Genomic DNA, 16,461 nt, shown 5'->3' on the forward strand with positions numbered 1-16,461 from the left:
GAGATAAAACGTTTTGAATTTTCAAATTTGGAAAAGATTCCGCTGACATCAGCAGATTCGTCTATTTGTGAATGCTTGCAGAACTTTCCCTCAATAGGCTGCACCATGTTGATAATTTTATATATTCACCGTTGATCACTCAAGTACGGAGGGGTTGATTATTCAGATAGAGGGGGTTGATAACTTTTAGCCCGAAAAAAAGTTTCTCGAAACATATCAACATGGGTGCTAGTTTTGAAGATCTCGTCGAGACGGATTTATTGGTAAAAGCGAATCATAATTTGGAGTTGTCGTTTGAAAGTTAAAACGTTTTGAATTTTTAAATTTGGAAAAGATTTCGCTGACATCAGCAGATTCGTCTATTTGTGCTTGCATGCAGAACTTTCGCTCAATAGCCCGCACCAGGTTGATAATTTTATATATTTGCCGTTGATCACTCAAGTACGGAGGGGTTGATTATTCAAATAGAGAGGATTGATAACTTTTAGCCAGAATTTTTTTTTTGTCGAAACATATTAACATGAGTGCTAGTTTTGAAGATCTCGTCGAGATGGATTTATTGGTGAAAGTGAATCTTAAATCGGAGTTGTCGTTTAAAAGTTAAAACGTTTTAAACTTTCGGATTTGGAAAGGTTTTCGCTTACATCATCGGATTTGTTCCTTTTTACCTGCATGCGTACGGCAAGGAAAAACGCGTTTACTCCTAATCATGTCAGAAACCGATCGCTCGGTTAACTCCTGGCGATCGAGCGGGCAGCCCTTTAATATGGACTCGTTTAGCAAGAAGAGGGACCGTGATGGTGCAATTCCTTAGTCTGGGAACCATTTTGGACATCAGGCCAATAGGTTGTCCAAGACCTGGCGACGGTCAACCAAATGATCAGTAAAACAAATCCAATCTGTTCATGTGGGGCCTATGAAAGTGACTTGTGGAGGAACCGTAAGCTCTCCCAACCCTGGGAGCTTAGGGCATCTCCAACCGCGCGACCAAAACGGACGCGCTGGGCCTTCCGTTTTGGGAAGTTTGGGTGGTTGAGCGGACACGCGGACAGCGGCCCGCGTCCGTGTGTCCGTTTGGGTCGCGCACTGCGCCCAACGCGCGGACGCAGCGCATATGTAATAAAATAAAACAAAAATCGATATAAAAAGGAAAAAACAAAACATAAATTTAAACTAGTTGGTCATTAAACTTAGCCTATTTTGGGCAAATTTTACACAAAAAAAGCCCTATATGGGCTTTAAACTAAAAAAAAAGCAAACCCTAGCCAGGGTTTGCGAGCGCGCGGTGGCCGCCGGCAGTACTACCCCCAGTAGTACTCGTCGTCGTCGGCGTCGATGACGACGACACCCCCCGGCGGCGAAGCGCTGTTTCGGCTAGAAACGCCGGAGGGCGGCGGGGACTCCGGCCAGGGCGACCACTGCGCCCTTTCCCAGGCGGACTGCGGGTTCGGCGGGCTCGCCGGCCTGCGCAGTCGTGCCCTCCGCGCGGACTCCCGGCGGTGCTGCTCCTCCTCCTCCGCCGGACCGCGGCCCGACGCTCCTCCGCCGGGAGCGCGGCACGGCGCTCCTCCTCCTCACGGAGCGCCGCTGTGCGCGTGTCCTCCTCCTACGGCGCGCCATCTCGAGGAAGGCCCACGCCTCCGCCCGGGCGTTCTCCCGGGCCTTCCTAGCCTTCTCCGCCGGGGCGGAGACGCGCAGCCGTCTCGGCGAGGTGCGGCCATTTGGCCAGCTCGTCGAGGTCGCACCGCTCGCGGGACGCCGCGAGCGCCGCCCGCAGCCTCCGTGTCCTCTTCGTCCTCCCGCGTCGGGGCCGGGGCTGGGGCGGCTCGTCGATGTACGAGCCGCCGGGCGGCGCCCTGCCCGCCTTGTGTGTGCGCGGCTGTGCCCGAGGCCGCGCCGTCGCCGACGTGAACCACGTGTGCCGGCGCGCATCGTGCTCCACCTCGAACCACAAGTCCCGCTTGGGACTTGCGTCGACGTACGCCGGGTCCTCCCGGAGGCCCGCCGGCAGCTGCGCGCGCGCTCCGGATCTCCGCGACGCGGCGCGGCCGGACGCGGGATGGGCGGCACCGGAACCCGATCCGCTCAGGTGCCGCCCGTGGGGAGGTGCACGTCCCCACGGCATTGGGACGCCGGCGTCCCAGAACATCTGCGCCCCCGCTACGGTGACGTAGATCCGGTCGCGTCTGGGCGTCGCCGGCGGCCCCATGGCGAACGCCGGCGGCGCGACTGGCCGGCTGCTGCCGGCCTCGTGGTCGTTGGCGGACCGCACGAACTCACGCTTCGGGGCCATGGCGGCGCGGAAGCTTCAAGCTCGCGCGTGCGGCCGGAGTGGAAAGTGGGGACTGGATAGGGACAGTCCCCCTCCCCAGTCCACATTTAACAGGACCGGGGCACCGACATGTGGGCCAGCCATGCGGACCAGGCGGACACGCGAGGACGCCGCGTGCCATCCGCGGCCACGCCAACCCGACCCAGATTTGGGCCGGGTTTGCGTCGTTCCGGACGCCGCGGCCATCCGCTTTTGCGGTGCGTCCCCGCGTTAGGCCGCATTTTTGTCCGGCTCGACCCATCCGGACGCGCGGGCGCGGGATGGGTCGCCCCGTTGGAGATGCCCTTAGTGCTCTTAAGGATACTATTAGAGATGCGTTGCACACGTGCACGTGTACTAGAGCTAACAAATACACGAAGATTTGATGGAGTCTCAGCTCTCAAACAACGGAGAAACCGTACCCTAGCCTGCCGATAATTCTGAAGCGCGGGGAAACACGATAGTGCAACCGTATACAATCAGAATCCGTGCTATCTGCATCATTTGGGTAGGCAACAATGTAAATTGACACGGCATGCCACATATCCTTCAGGATCATGCGCTTCACTCGCTCTGGCGTAGACTTCGGCACGCTCGGACCAATACAGACTACCGGGTCATGTAGACCTTTATAAAATCAAGAAAAGAACTTGTGCGCACAAGATTATGCTACTCCCTCAGGCTCAAAATAACTGTCAAAAAGTGGATGTATCTTGGATACATCTATTTTGGGGCAATTACTTGAAGTGAAGGGAATATTTCACTATATAAAAGTTGATCGATTTAACGTCATTGGGTTGATCGGGGCACTGTAGATGTCCTATTTATCCTCTCTTTCCTCCATCAGTTGTGTGCCACGTTGACTCTTTTTTTTTCCTTCCTTAATTCACTCAGTTGGGTATTTTTTCTTACCTTTTATTTTGGCTTTGTGGGCAACTAGTTACCGGTTCCAAGCGAGTAAATTACATATAGGTACCACTTTTGGGGCAACGGTTGCAAGTAGGTACCAACTCTGGTAATTTTATCAAGTAAGTGCAACTTCTGGGGCAGCTTGTAACAAATAGAGCAATTCTGTAGTTAACAACGAATTAATCACGTGGTCCCACTTATCATAGCTAACGTTCGTGTGTGAGCCGTTAGGGCAGGAGTAGATAAGAGACCATGCTAGTTGACCCGTTTAGACTAACGCTGGTCAATATCCGGTCTGGTGGGGTTGACTGATTTGGCCAGGAAACGTGGCTGTTTCACGGAAAGAGAGATGGGATGGACGCGGGGACCACCAGTCAACTCCCATCTTCTCCTTCTTTCTTTGACCCATCTCTCTCCAAGGCCATGACCGACACCACGGCTCGCACCGTGGCCATGCGTGTACCCGTCGACCTCTCCTCCGCGTGCACCTCCACAACACCTACAGCGTGCAACGGCACCTCCGCCTGCATGCAGCTGCCACCAGCACCTCCTCGCTCGTCTCCTCGCGCCAAGCAGCAGCTGCGCGTGCATGGCGTGCGCACCCTAAAGCAGCCCAACGAACAAAGCAGCAGCAGTGTCCAAGCATGCACCAGCAGGAACGCGTGCACCATGCGCGCGCATGTGCGGCAACCCAGCAGCGGCAAGAACGAGCCGCAGACCGCAGTCTCCCGCGCCCGTCCGTCCGCGCCACGGCCTGCGCCAACGCCGTCCGGCCCCGCCTCGACCGCGCCCTGCGACAGCACCATCTCCGTCCGTGCCGGCTGCCGCGCCCGCAAGCTCCTTCGCGCCTTCGCCTGCGACGGCTGCGCGCCCGCAAGCTCTACTACGGAGGTCGTGCACCCTCGGCGAACGCATGTGCACCTTGCTATGGTCTTCCACCCATGCCGCTGCCGCGCCTGAGAACCACGCCGCGCTGCATCTCCACTCGCTGCTCCATCCGCGAAGCCCACCCGCGCGCGCACAGCCGTCGCCCGTCGGCAAAGGTCAACACCACCGTTCGACCTACATCCCCAGTGTGCGCCTACGCGTTGGTCTTCTACCTCGTCGTGATCCGGAAGTCGCTCCATCGCTTTTTCTAGTCTGTCTTCAGCTCACCTCAAATTTTAGAGCCACCGGTTTGATTTCCTGCTACCATATCGCAGGACCTGTCTGACCCACAATGGAGAAATTCCCGTGGAAACTTACCTGTCCTCACGGCCGTAATGGGCGTGTTCAGCTTCAGCAGAAGTGGACGCACGGACTGCTATGAGCTAGCACACATGTATCCTAGCTTTTGTTGCCACTCGTATCGGCCGGCAAGCGCAGTGGCGCGTTGAACTGGTCGAGCATCAGCGGGCGAGCGCGGGGGCACGGCAAGCTGGCCAAGCATCAACGGGTGCGCGCGGCAAGCTAGCTGAGCATCAGCGGGCGAGCTAGCGCGCGGGGGCACGACAAGCTAGCCGAGCATAAGCGGGCGAGCTACCGCGGGGACGCGGCGAGCTGGCCAAGCATCATCCGGACATCCGGCGAGCGCGGGGGTGCGGCCAGCAGCGCAGCGTGCTGCTGCTGCCAAACTTCTCAAAGCGACGAGCGGACCGGCGGGAGAATGAGTGAGCTGTGCGACGACCAGGAGTACGACCAGACATGTCTAATGGCTGTGCCCTAACGGCTGGCTGACGGCCGTTTGCTCTGACATGTGGGCCCGTGCAGTTAAATCAGTGTCAACACAAGAGTTGCTCTATTTGTTACATCCTGCCCTAGAAGTGGTAGTTACTTGTTAAAATTACCAGAGATGGTACCAACTCGTAACCGTTGCCTCAAAAGTGGTATGTATATGTAATTTACTCGTTCCAAGCCTTCTTCCTTGCCTATTTTCATGGTGGCTTCCCGGTTACTGCTTTTCCCTGAGCGTCTTGGTCAAAGCGGTGGTCCTGGCCCACCGCCACCGCTTGGATTTACGAGGGCCCGACCCCCACCTCTTTTTCCTCTCTTCCTCTTCATTGATCTGCTTCCATCCTTCTCCTCACAAAATTATTGCTGCGGCACGGTGGTGCTGAGCGGGGCCATGGAGCCGGCGAGGCTGGGCTGCATCTTGCGGCGGCGGTTGGCGGAAGAATCCTCTCTGCCATCAAAGAAGGCGGAGGAGGAGGAAGCAGGCGCCAAGAACTGTGCGAGGATCCGAAGCGCCCCGTGGATGGTGGTGGCGATGGAGGGGACGGTACCCACCACCATGGCTGCGATGATGGCCGGCTCGGATTGCTGCAGCAGCCGGCGCACCGTCTCGCCATCCGGCTTGTGCCCTAGCTGGGTTCACGCCTCCGTGGAAGAAAAACAAATCGAAAGACGCAGACTCCATCACGGTGGGGGTGCAGACCGTCTCGGCCATCATCCACCACCACGACGTCCTGGGACGCGAGACCTTCCTCACGGTCGGCCTCCATGACGTCATGGGTGCGGAAGCACCCATCTCTCCTTCCATGCCCTGTGTCGTCTTCTCCATCCTGAGGAGGCGGAACATGGGAGTAGCCGACCCTGGCTGTTGCTCTCTTCCGGGTGCAGTCCTCCGTGATGCATCGTCGTTCCCATGGTGAGCATTCTCTTTCTGTGTATCTCAATCTCTTTCGATCGAACAACACAGGGGAGGGGCCATGGTTGCAGGGGAGTTCTCATTTGGAGATTTTCTTTTAGTTTCATCTTGCCTGATCTAGCCACAGAAATTCAGGAAGAACAATAAGAGAAAACGAATATAGAGGTATACTTTTTCTCTGAACTGATCTAGCCACAGGAAGAACCAGAAGAGAAAAAAATAGAGGTATTCTTCTTCTCTTACTTAGTTTCTTGCCGTAACTAATAGACTCTCATTGGTTCACTGTTCTTTTAGTTGCCTAACACCTTCTGTTTTATACAAGGAAATGTAAATTTTCTCATGAAAGGGGATGAGCGCGGCCTACTGAATTATGTCTGCTGTTTGCTGCTTCTGGAAGAGCAGCATATCATGTTTCTTTTGGTAAGTTTTTTGGGTTTTTGTTATTACCATATATGAATGAAACAGATACTTCAATTCCTGATTGAGTTTTTTTTTCACACAACAGGCATGGCACGATTTGGTCTCATCAGTCAAATTCTTAATAGATGTTTCTCACACTGCCATGATAGCATGGTTGAATAGTTTTGGAGATAATGGAGTTTGTTGGGCAGTTCTTAGAGACCATTGAGTTATTGGGAACTATGGAGTTTGGGTCTTCGGTGACTCCACAATGTTTCTCTCTGTTTATTAAGTGCTTCCTGATTGAGTTTTTTTTTCACACAACAGGCAAGGCACGATTTGGTCTCATCAGTCAGCTGCATTTGAAGAATTCTAAACGCATAAATCTATTGCATGCAGTGTGCAAAACAGTGATATGCTCTAATCACCCAGATTTGCTGTTGAAGAATTCTAAACACTGTCAATAGGTCGGTACATACTGATTACCCGCTTTTAAATTACTACTTTCCTAAATAGTTATCAGATATTGAGGTATGTAATGGTTAAACCCTTTTAAAATTTTATTTTCTTCAAAAGTTTCGAGTTAAAATTTTATAGATACCCCATGAAACTATTTTGGAAACGCCATGGTATGTGCTTTTCCATTTGCAAAATAATTAGCCATGACAGCAAGGCTCCAGAGAGTGAGGTAAAATCTTGGATTCAGGATCGCTTTGTTAACATGGATGATTAGAAAGTTGAAGTTAAAGAAGAACTTCTTGAAAAACAAAGATTTAAGGGGATTGAACCCACAGCTCCTTTTAATTAATTTTCTATCTGTCTTATGGCTTTCCATAGTTCTCTTCCAACCTATTTTCCAGTGTTATTGCTCTATAACATCTCATGGCTTTTAAGATTTTTTTCTCATTCACACATTGTGATAAAGCTATACACATCAGATTTTTTTCTGAAATATATGTCAGATAATCTTCAAATTGTTGATGCACTGGATGGTTTGGCGGACATGTTGTAGGCAATACACATCAATTTTAATGACCTCTATAGTTTAAATATTGATGAGACCAAGTTCAGCATATTGTAGTGGCCGAGTTAATATGGCCGAGTTAAGATGGTTTGGCGGACATGTTGTAGGCAATACACATCAATTTTAATGACCTCTATAGTTTAAATATTGATATGGTCAGTTCTCATATTCCATTTTGCTTAACTGTTTTTTTGGAAGAATGTACATGCTGAACTTGGACCATATGGTTCTAATTGCAGGAGCAGTATCATGTTCAGGCTTATTGGTTCAAATAATCAACAACTCATGGGGATAGTTTCTACGTTGACAAGCTAAACACGGCAGCTTCAAAACTGAAGCCGCTTAATGTACTTAGTTCACATGTAGGGGGCACTTTGTCAGTGTTCATTGTTCTGTACTCTAGGCACCGACCTGAAAACTACCTTCTATGTACGTCTACTCACTGCAGTGTACTGTCATATGCATCTGCAGTGAACCAATGTGTAATAAGTTAGCTTTTCTATTTCCTATTTTAACGCTACTTCCCATTTTTAGCAAGAGTATGTATGGCACCACACTCATGATAGGGCTCAACTAAGTAAAATTGCTTTTCACTATCATAAACTCTACATTACCTAGAGCGCGTACGGTTGCCTAGCCATATATAAGCTTATAGATTGTGAACTACAAAACTGCAGGCTGCAGTACTCTAAATACACTGAGAGCAAGATACCCAGGTTTTAAAAAGTAATCTACTGGCACATCTAAATCTCTTGGGTCTATATTATTCCTGCTTCAATCTATTTGGGTTTCAGTTACTAATTACGATACCCGTGAGTATTTTTACCAGAATGAGCAAACTGCCGGCATGTGTGGAGGTATTATGGGTTTCCCTCTAGAATTCCTATTTCAATCTGTTCAGCACAATAGCTTTCATTCAAACTTAGGCAACCGCTGCAACACACAGAAGCAAAGCTCTTGGGACGCTACAGAGAAAGGGGGCATACTGGTGACTGACGGTTGGATCAATATTTATTCTTGCTCAACCTCGAGCGACCGCACTCCCTCGCTTCTCTTTCCCTGATGCATACTTCCACTGGTGCCGCAACACACCGCCGCCCTCTGCAACTTTGATTCGAATCTACCCAGTAAGTATAGCAAACATAAAAAGAATTCTTAGGGCAGTACAGGAAAAAAATGACATACCAATGGCTGATGGTTCAATCCATGCTCGCTCTTCCTCATCCTCCGGCAGTTGTAGATCCACGCTTCTTCTTCGCCGACAAAGCGCCTCCTAGCCTGCTAGCTCCTCTGCAACGCACGAGGGCGCACGCAACTGCTCTGACCCGAACCTTGCCTCCTGGCTGGCAAGGAGCCTCGCTGACAAAGGTTGGCGGCAGCACCTGCAAAATGGAGCGCTGACCGAACACGGAGAGTCCGGATCCGGTGTTCTGCCCACGACGGCTCCGGGCGCCGAGGAAGAAACGAGAACAGGGCATACTTCCCAGGAACCTCACGCCTGGCCGCTCTCACGACGGTCCCTCCGTCCACCATCTCTGTCTCCCGTACAGGGTATTCTCACCATCTTCCTTACCTATATTACTCACCATCTTCCTCACCCAGATTACTCACTTGCTTATTTTTTTCCTTGAGCAAAAGCTGCAGGGAGACACGCGCTAGGCTGTGCATGTACGACGAGCAAGGGAAGAAGGACCTGGGGCAGGTGAAAAATTGGCGATGCAGGCCATGGGGAGCATGGTAGGATGCTAGCATGTGTCGATTGATGGCTTCGGCAGGCGGAATTGGGGAGCAGAGGTGGTGGCGGTAGCGTCACAGGAGAGATAGCAAAAGGGGATCGGGTGATCCGTGCAAAAAACGATAAGGACATCTACTCATCACTTGCCATGCATGCGTGATTCGTGTCACTCTTGCCCTGCATAGTGTGTGAGAAAAGGACCAGAACGAGATGGTTCTGTTTTGTTAGACAGATTAGGATTGTATACGTGAGTGTAGCATGTGACACTGTATGTGCTTCCTATTTATTAGTGAACCAATACATAAATCGAAATTATTAGTCAAACAGCCGACTTTAGCAGAAAATAAATTTTACTAATATATTCTTTTCATTAACTGTTGAATTATTCTTAACAAATAGAAGGTTATTTTATAAGTGGCAACCAAACTTTCTATAATAGATATCAAGGATTTTCTAACAGATGGGAACTTATTTCGCCTTAAAAAAACATGGGAACGTTTTTTACTTACGCTAAATAGAACCGAATATATTTTATGTCTAACATGAAATTATTTTTTTATCCATGTATTACCTAAAAAATATTCATCTCAGAAACATATGAATATTAACCATTACAAATGGATGTACTTCTACTCACAAAAAGAAAGAAATGAATGGTCATGCTTTCACCGTAGCAAAATGTAACTCAAAAACATGATATTTATCGTCATAACTATGTAGATAGTTATGTTGTTTATTTCCACCATGATTAATATATTTTACCTTAAACAAATAATTCCACACAAATTTGGAAATATGTTGATACTGTTTATGCATGAGTCTTCTAATTTAAAATATGAGATCAAAATAACCTTATAATCCTAAAAAATAACATACATCAAAATGCGTCAACAATGATAACTGGAGAGAACAATCCTAATCTTATAATCATCCCTTTTATGTAATCGATGATATATTCCTACAGGCGCGGCGTGTCGCCGCGCCACGGCTTCCTAGTAACAAATACACGAAGGTACGATGGAGCACCAGCTTTCAATGAACCGAGAAACCTTGGCCTGCCGATAATTCTGATGTGCGGGAAAACTCGATCTTGCACCCTATACACTATGGATCCTGGCCATCTGGATCATTTGGATCGGCAACAATTTGAATTGGCTCTGCAGCACAAGGGATTCTTACCATGAGGACCACCCTCCGAATGCCTCCCTGCATGAGCTAGCATCAGCAGGCACGACCTATAACATATCCAATTCGAGCGAGCTTTGCTGCCGCGAGCAGTAGTAAGTAGAAAATTCAAAAACTGGTAGAGAAGGAAGCAAAGGCAGGGAACGAGAGCTTTACCCATGCTTGCAAGGACGGTTACAACCAATCCGAGTAGAGTAGCCAGGCGAAGAAGATGATGCCTAAAAGCCATATCGACAGGACTGAATTAGGCACAAACGATAGCTAGGGTTTTACAACTTAGAATTTGGGGATTTGGCTGGAGAAGAGCAGTGTATGCATATTTGGGCAGCATTGCGGCAAAAGTATATATATAGGCTATTCAGTGAACTGATGTGGGTCTACTACAAGTCAAACGCGTGTTTTTATTTTCAGAAACTTGAGAGATTCGAACTGCAAAAGCTTTGCCGTGCTAGCGTGCTACTACACCGGCCAGCAACTGTGACCACCAAGCTAAAGTCTCCGATCGACGAGTAAACCGGCATGCATGCATCTGCACTAACAGCTTGGGGTAGCAGAGACGTCCATTATTATGAGTTTCCGACGACTCCAGGTCAGTCAACTCCATATACATGCAGTCATGCATGCGGACACGGCAGTCTTCTGATCCTTTGTCACTCTACCCAACAAAACTTTCTATCGTGACATGTTAAGAAAAAGCAATGGGTTGTTCAGAGGTAGATTTCTCAGCTATCCAAGCGTAGAGAAAAAACACCCGCAAAAAAAAAACTCGCAAAAAATGCATAGAGAAAAAACATAAAATAGATTCATGTCTTAAGAACAATCGCAAGGAGAGTTTGCATTGCATTGAAAATTTCACCAAGGTGCAAGGATTTTATTCAGAAATTCCATGTCATAAGAAACGGTAGGGAAGCAAACGGTAGCTTTTGGGGGTGTCAGCAGCTAGCCTCCATTGGCCAGGAAAACCTCGCTGAGCGAGGAAACCCGATCTGGCTCTCGCTCTCCATGGCAAGCTAAAAACGCTTACCGCTTTGGCCCTAATAAGATCTCCACGTCTGTATAGGAGTAGTTATGTCGAGGGCGGTTCGATTTGGATCAGGGTGGCCAACAAATATAGATTAGCAACTGATAAGGGGTGACCCGATCTTCTCAGTAAGCAACGGTGGTGATGATGATCACAGGGTGATGGCAGCGGAGGAACACGACGATGTAGTGGATGATAACTTGTATGACGCAACGAGATCTCTCGATTGGTCCCTGTCGCCAATGCAACAACTCTCAACCCTGCAAGATATTCGCAACTCCACACACTTGCGCACGTAGCCGCCGACCACGAAGCGGTAAGTTGCAACCTTCTAATTCCCAATGGAACAGCAGATCACACAAGACTTTAACGGGATCTACACAATATCAAGCAATATGGTGTAGGGAATTCAATAGTTTTGCAGAGCAAACAACTAAGAACTAGGGTTTATCTTAAACGTGATCTAAAGCAGCTATGGGGGCGTCCTATGGACTTATATAGGCGTCCAGGACGACTTCTGGTTGAAAAACTACGAGAATAACCGATCCAGAATAGATCTGGTCGAGACAGACTCGGACACGGCCGGTCTGGGGGCCGGTCGACCGGGCCTGGGACCGGGCTGGCCGGTTCAAACCGGGCCAGGGACCGGGTGCTGACCGGGCGTGGAAATTGTGGCGCAGTAACCCGCCCGGTCGCAGTCAGCGGAGCGCCCGGTTGGCGCCGGGGTGGATCCGGTCTGCCGCCCGGTTGGACCGGGCCAGGGACCGGGCGCGCCGGCGTGGCGGCCGGTCTGACCGGGTGCTGGGCCGGCCTGGACTTCGTCTTCTCCTCTCGCGCATGCCTCCCGCTCCTCCCTCGCGCGTCCATGATATATCTTCATGTCCAGCTCCTTGTCCAGCTCCACGTCCATCTTCACGTCCAGCTGCTCCTCTCCTCCTCGTGCGATGCTTGTCTCCTCTTCATACCTGATGATACATAAGTAATAGGACTTAGGTAGTATAAAGTTCTCATCAATCAAGGTATCGTTTAGGAACAAGTTCACCTGTTGTTTTAGTTGCTTCGCACGAGCGCGTGTTATTGGTGCAATCCTGACTTCATTGGACTTGAGCTTCACAGCAGGTTCATCTTCTGTTGGTAATGACGGAGGTGGTAGTGAGGTAGGGATGTCCTCATCATCTCCCCCCCTTCAAAAGGCATCGACCTCGACGCTCCAAGGTCTTCTCCGTCATATGGTGTCAAATCAGCAACATTGAAAGAATTACTGACACCAAACTCATCAATTGAAAGATCTATCGAGTATGCATTATCATTGATCTTGGCAAGTGATACGTCCAAAATGTATCTACTTTCCCGAACACTTTTGCTATTGTTTTGCCTCTAATTTGTGTATTTTGGATGCAACTAACACGGACTAACGCTGTTTTCAGCAGAACTGCTCTGGTGTCTCGTTTTTGTGCAGAAATCCAACTTTCAGGAAAATCCTCGGAATTTATGCCAAAGGTCTTATTTTTCCAGAAGAATTACGGAGCCAGAAGGGCAAGCCAGGTGGAGGCCCGAGGCCCCCACACGCTAGGCCGGCGCGGCCCAGGAGGGGGGCGCGCCGCCCTATTGTGTGGCCGCCTCGGCTGGCCCCCGACGCCCTCCTCTGGACTACTTAACGCCTTCGACCTAAAAACGCACGGGGGTGAGACGAAATCGCCAGAAGACATCCAGTATGCCGCCACCATCGCGAAACTCCGTCTCGGGACCAGAAACTCCGTTCTGGCACTCCGCCGAGATGGGGAATTGGAGGAGATCATCGCCATCATCACCACCGACGCCTCTCCATCGACCAGCCATGTTTCCCCCATCCATGTGTGAGTAATTCCCCCGCTGTAGGCTGAAGGGGATGGTAGGGATTGGATGAGATTGGTCATGTAATAGCATAAGATTGTTAGGGCATAGTTCCTAGTGTCCGTAATTGGTACTTTTATGATATTATTGCAACTTGTTATGCTTAATCCTTGTCACTAGGGCCCGAGTGCCATGATCTCAGATCTAAACATGTTATCAATTCATGATGATATTCATTGCTTTATGATCTTACCTGCAAGTTGTATACACGTATTGTTGTCCGGAACCCGAGGCCCCAAAGTGACAGAAATTGGGACAACCGAAGGGGAAGGCGGTGATATGAGGATCACATGTGTTCACGGAGTGTTAATGCTTTGCTCCGGTGCTCTATTAAAAGGGGTACCTTAATTTCCAGTAGATTCCCTAGAGGCCCGGCTGCCACCGGCTGGTAGGACAAAAGATGTTGTGCAAGTTTCTCATTGCGAGCACGTACGACTATATATGGAACACATGCCTATTGATTGATTAGTACTTGGATACCGTTTTATTATTATCTGCAAATGCCCTGCCTTGATTGTTACATGAGTTTCTCTCATCCATGCAACGCCCGTTCATCCATCCCTGTGCCTACAGTATTTTAATCCTGCTGTTTACTATAATCACTACTGCTGTCTTTGTTACTCTGCTGCTGTTATTTCACTACTGCTACTGCTATAAAACTGTTACTACTGATAAACTCTTGCGAGCAAGTCTGTTTCCAAGTGCAGCTAAATTGACAACTCCGCTGTTAAGGCTTACAAGTATTCTTTGTCTCCCCTTGTGTCGAATCAATAAATTGGGTTTTACTTCCCTCGAAGACTGTTGTGATCCCCTATACTTGTGGGTCATCAAGACTATTTTCTGGCGCCGTTGCCGGGGAGCATAGCTTTATTTGCAAGTTCACTTGGATTGATATTGTTCGCTGCAAATTCTCCATCATGGGTAAACCTCGCGATACTAAAGTCGCGACATTACCATCCACTACAAGAAAAGGTACAACTCTGAGTACCTCTGCTGCTCTTGATTCACCATCTGTGATAGATAAACTTGTTTCACCACCACATGCTTCACATGCTGGTACTTCTGCTAGATCTGAAAGTTCCTCTTATAATTTTGATGATGCTTCTGCTGTGCTTGATAATGATGGTTCATTAGGATCTTTTCTAGATGCTACAATTGCTAGGTCTAGACAAATTGAAAATACTGAAACTCCTAATGAAAATGCTGCTACACCTGTTAATTCACCTGAGTCTGTTGAATACTGTAGTGATGATTTTGATGAAGATTATGTAGAACTTGATGATGATTTTATTGATAAATGCACTGCTACTACTGATGCAAGAAAAATTAAAAAGTTGCTTGCACAACATACTGTTAGATATAAACTGTCTCCTGTTCCTAAATTTGCCACATCTCCTATAAACATTAAGGATAAGGATTATGATTTTTCTCTTGATTTGTCTCATATATCTATTGTTGAGAAAACACCTTTTTGTGGTACTGAAAAAGAAAGTGTTGTAGAACACATGATTGAGCTGTCTACTCTAAGTAACTTGTTTTCTGATGATGTTAAGAAGCGTACTTATTTCGTTGCTAAAATTTTCCCTTTCTCATTAAAGGATGATGCTAAAACTTGGTACAATAGCTTGCCACCTAATTCCATTGATAGTCCAAAAGAGTTGCTTGATGTTTTCTTTCGGAAATACTTTCCTGCCAGTGCTCAACATATTGCTTTGCAGAGAATTTATAATTTTGACCAGGAAGATGGAGAGAAATTGCATGAGGCTTGGGCTAGATTTTGCTCTCTTATCAGAGCTCGGCCTGGACATGATCTGGAAAAGCATGATTTACTTGATATATTTTATAGTGGACTAACCATTGAGTCTAGGGCATACCTGGATAGTTGTGCTGGTTGTGTTTTCAGGAAAAGAACTCCAGACGACGCTGAAGAATTATTGGCGAGAATAGGCCGGAATCATGATGATTGGTCTACACCTGAACCAACCCCGACACCAATATTGAAGAAGAGGGGTATGATTAAATTAAATGATGAAGATATGAGGGAAGCCAAGAAATCTCTTAAAGAGAAAGGTATTAAATCCGAAGATGTGAAGAATTTACCTCCCATAGAAGATTTATGTAAGATAACTCCCCCTTCATCCATGATTGAGGTACACTCTCTTGAACGCTTTACTAGAGAAGATATTCCGTACTCAAAACCTCCTGCTCAATGCTTAGATGAGTTTGATAATTATATTGTTAAGCAAAATAATTTCAATATGAGAGTAGAGAATCATTTAATAGAAAATTCTCGAGCTATTAGTGAATTGCATGGTATTGTGGAGAGAACCTCCAATGATGTTAAGATGCTTTGTAAACATTTTCATATGGTGCAAACTCAAATTGATCAACTCACTAAAGTGCAAAATGACTTGTTAAAAAATAATTCTAAAGAAGAACATGCTTATGAAGTAACAACTAGAGGCGGTGTTTCTACCCAGGATCCTCTATATCCTGAAGGGCATCCCAAAAGAGTTGAACAAGATTCTCAACGAACTGAAACTAGTGCTCCATCTAAGAAAAAGAAAAAGAAACATAAAACTGTTATAGAACCCTCTGAGCCTGTTAATGATCCTAATAGTATTTCTATTTCTGATGCTGAAACTGAAAGTGGTAATGAACATGATAAAGATAACGATAAGAATGATGCTTCTGATAAAGAAGAGGTTGAAGAAGAACCTGAAAAGCATGCTAAAAGTAAAAAGTATACTAAAGAAGATTTTATTGCTAAGAAACATGGTAATGAAAGAGAACCTTGGGTTCAAAAGCAAATGCCTTTTCCTGCTAAGAAACTAAAATCAAAGGAAGAAGAACACTATAATAAATTTTGTGATTGGATGAAACCTTTATTCCTGCAAATCCCTTTGACTGATGCTATTAAATTGCCTCCTTATTCAAAGTATATGAAAGATATTGTCTCTAACAAAAGGAAAATTCCTAATGAGGAGATTTCCACTATGCTTGCTAATTATTCTTTCAATGGTAAGGTTCCAAAGAAGCTCGGCGACCCAGGTATACCGACTATTCCTTGTTCTATTAAGAATAATTATGTTAGAACTGCTCTATGTGATTTGGGAGCAGGTGTTAGTGTTATGCCTTTTTCTCTTTATAAGAGACTTTATTTAGATAAGTTGATACCGACTGATATATCTTTGCAAATGGCTGATAAATCTACTGCTATTCCTGTTGGTATATGTGAGGATGTTCCTGTTCAAGTTACTAATAATTGCTTAATATTAACTGATTTTGTTGTGTTGGAAATGCCTGAAGATGATAATATGTCTATTATTCTTGGGAGACCTTTTCTTAACACCACAGG

General features: G+C 47.4%; 1 long non-coding RNA gene across 1 annotated transcript; it reads right to left on the reverse strand.

Moving 5' to 3' along the window:
* Window positions 1-8,119: 8,119 nt before the first annotated feature.
* Window positions 8,120-9,286, reverse strand: LOC127309264 (uncharacterized). Its single transcript, XR_007857074.2, has 2 exons — window positions 8,455-9,286; window positions 8,120-8,376 (listed from the first exon to the last, which is right to left on the reverse strand). It is a non-coding gene; the product is annotated as an uncharacterized lncRNA (long non-coding RNA).
* Between the last annotated feature and the right edge of the window lie 7,175 nt (window positions 9,287-16,461).

Source organism: Lolium perenne, chromosome 6, assembly GCF_019359855.2.
Source record: "Lolium perenne isolate Kyuss_39 chromosome 6, Kyuss_2.0, whole genome shotgun sequence".
Lineage (NCBI taxonomy): Eukaryota > Viridiplantae > Streptophyta > Magnoliopsida > Poales > Poaceae > Lolium > Lolium perenne.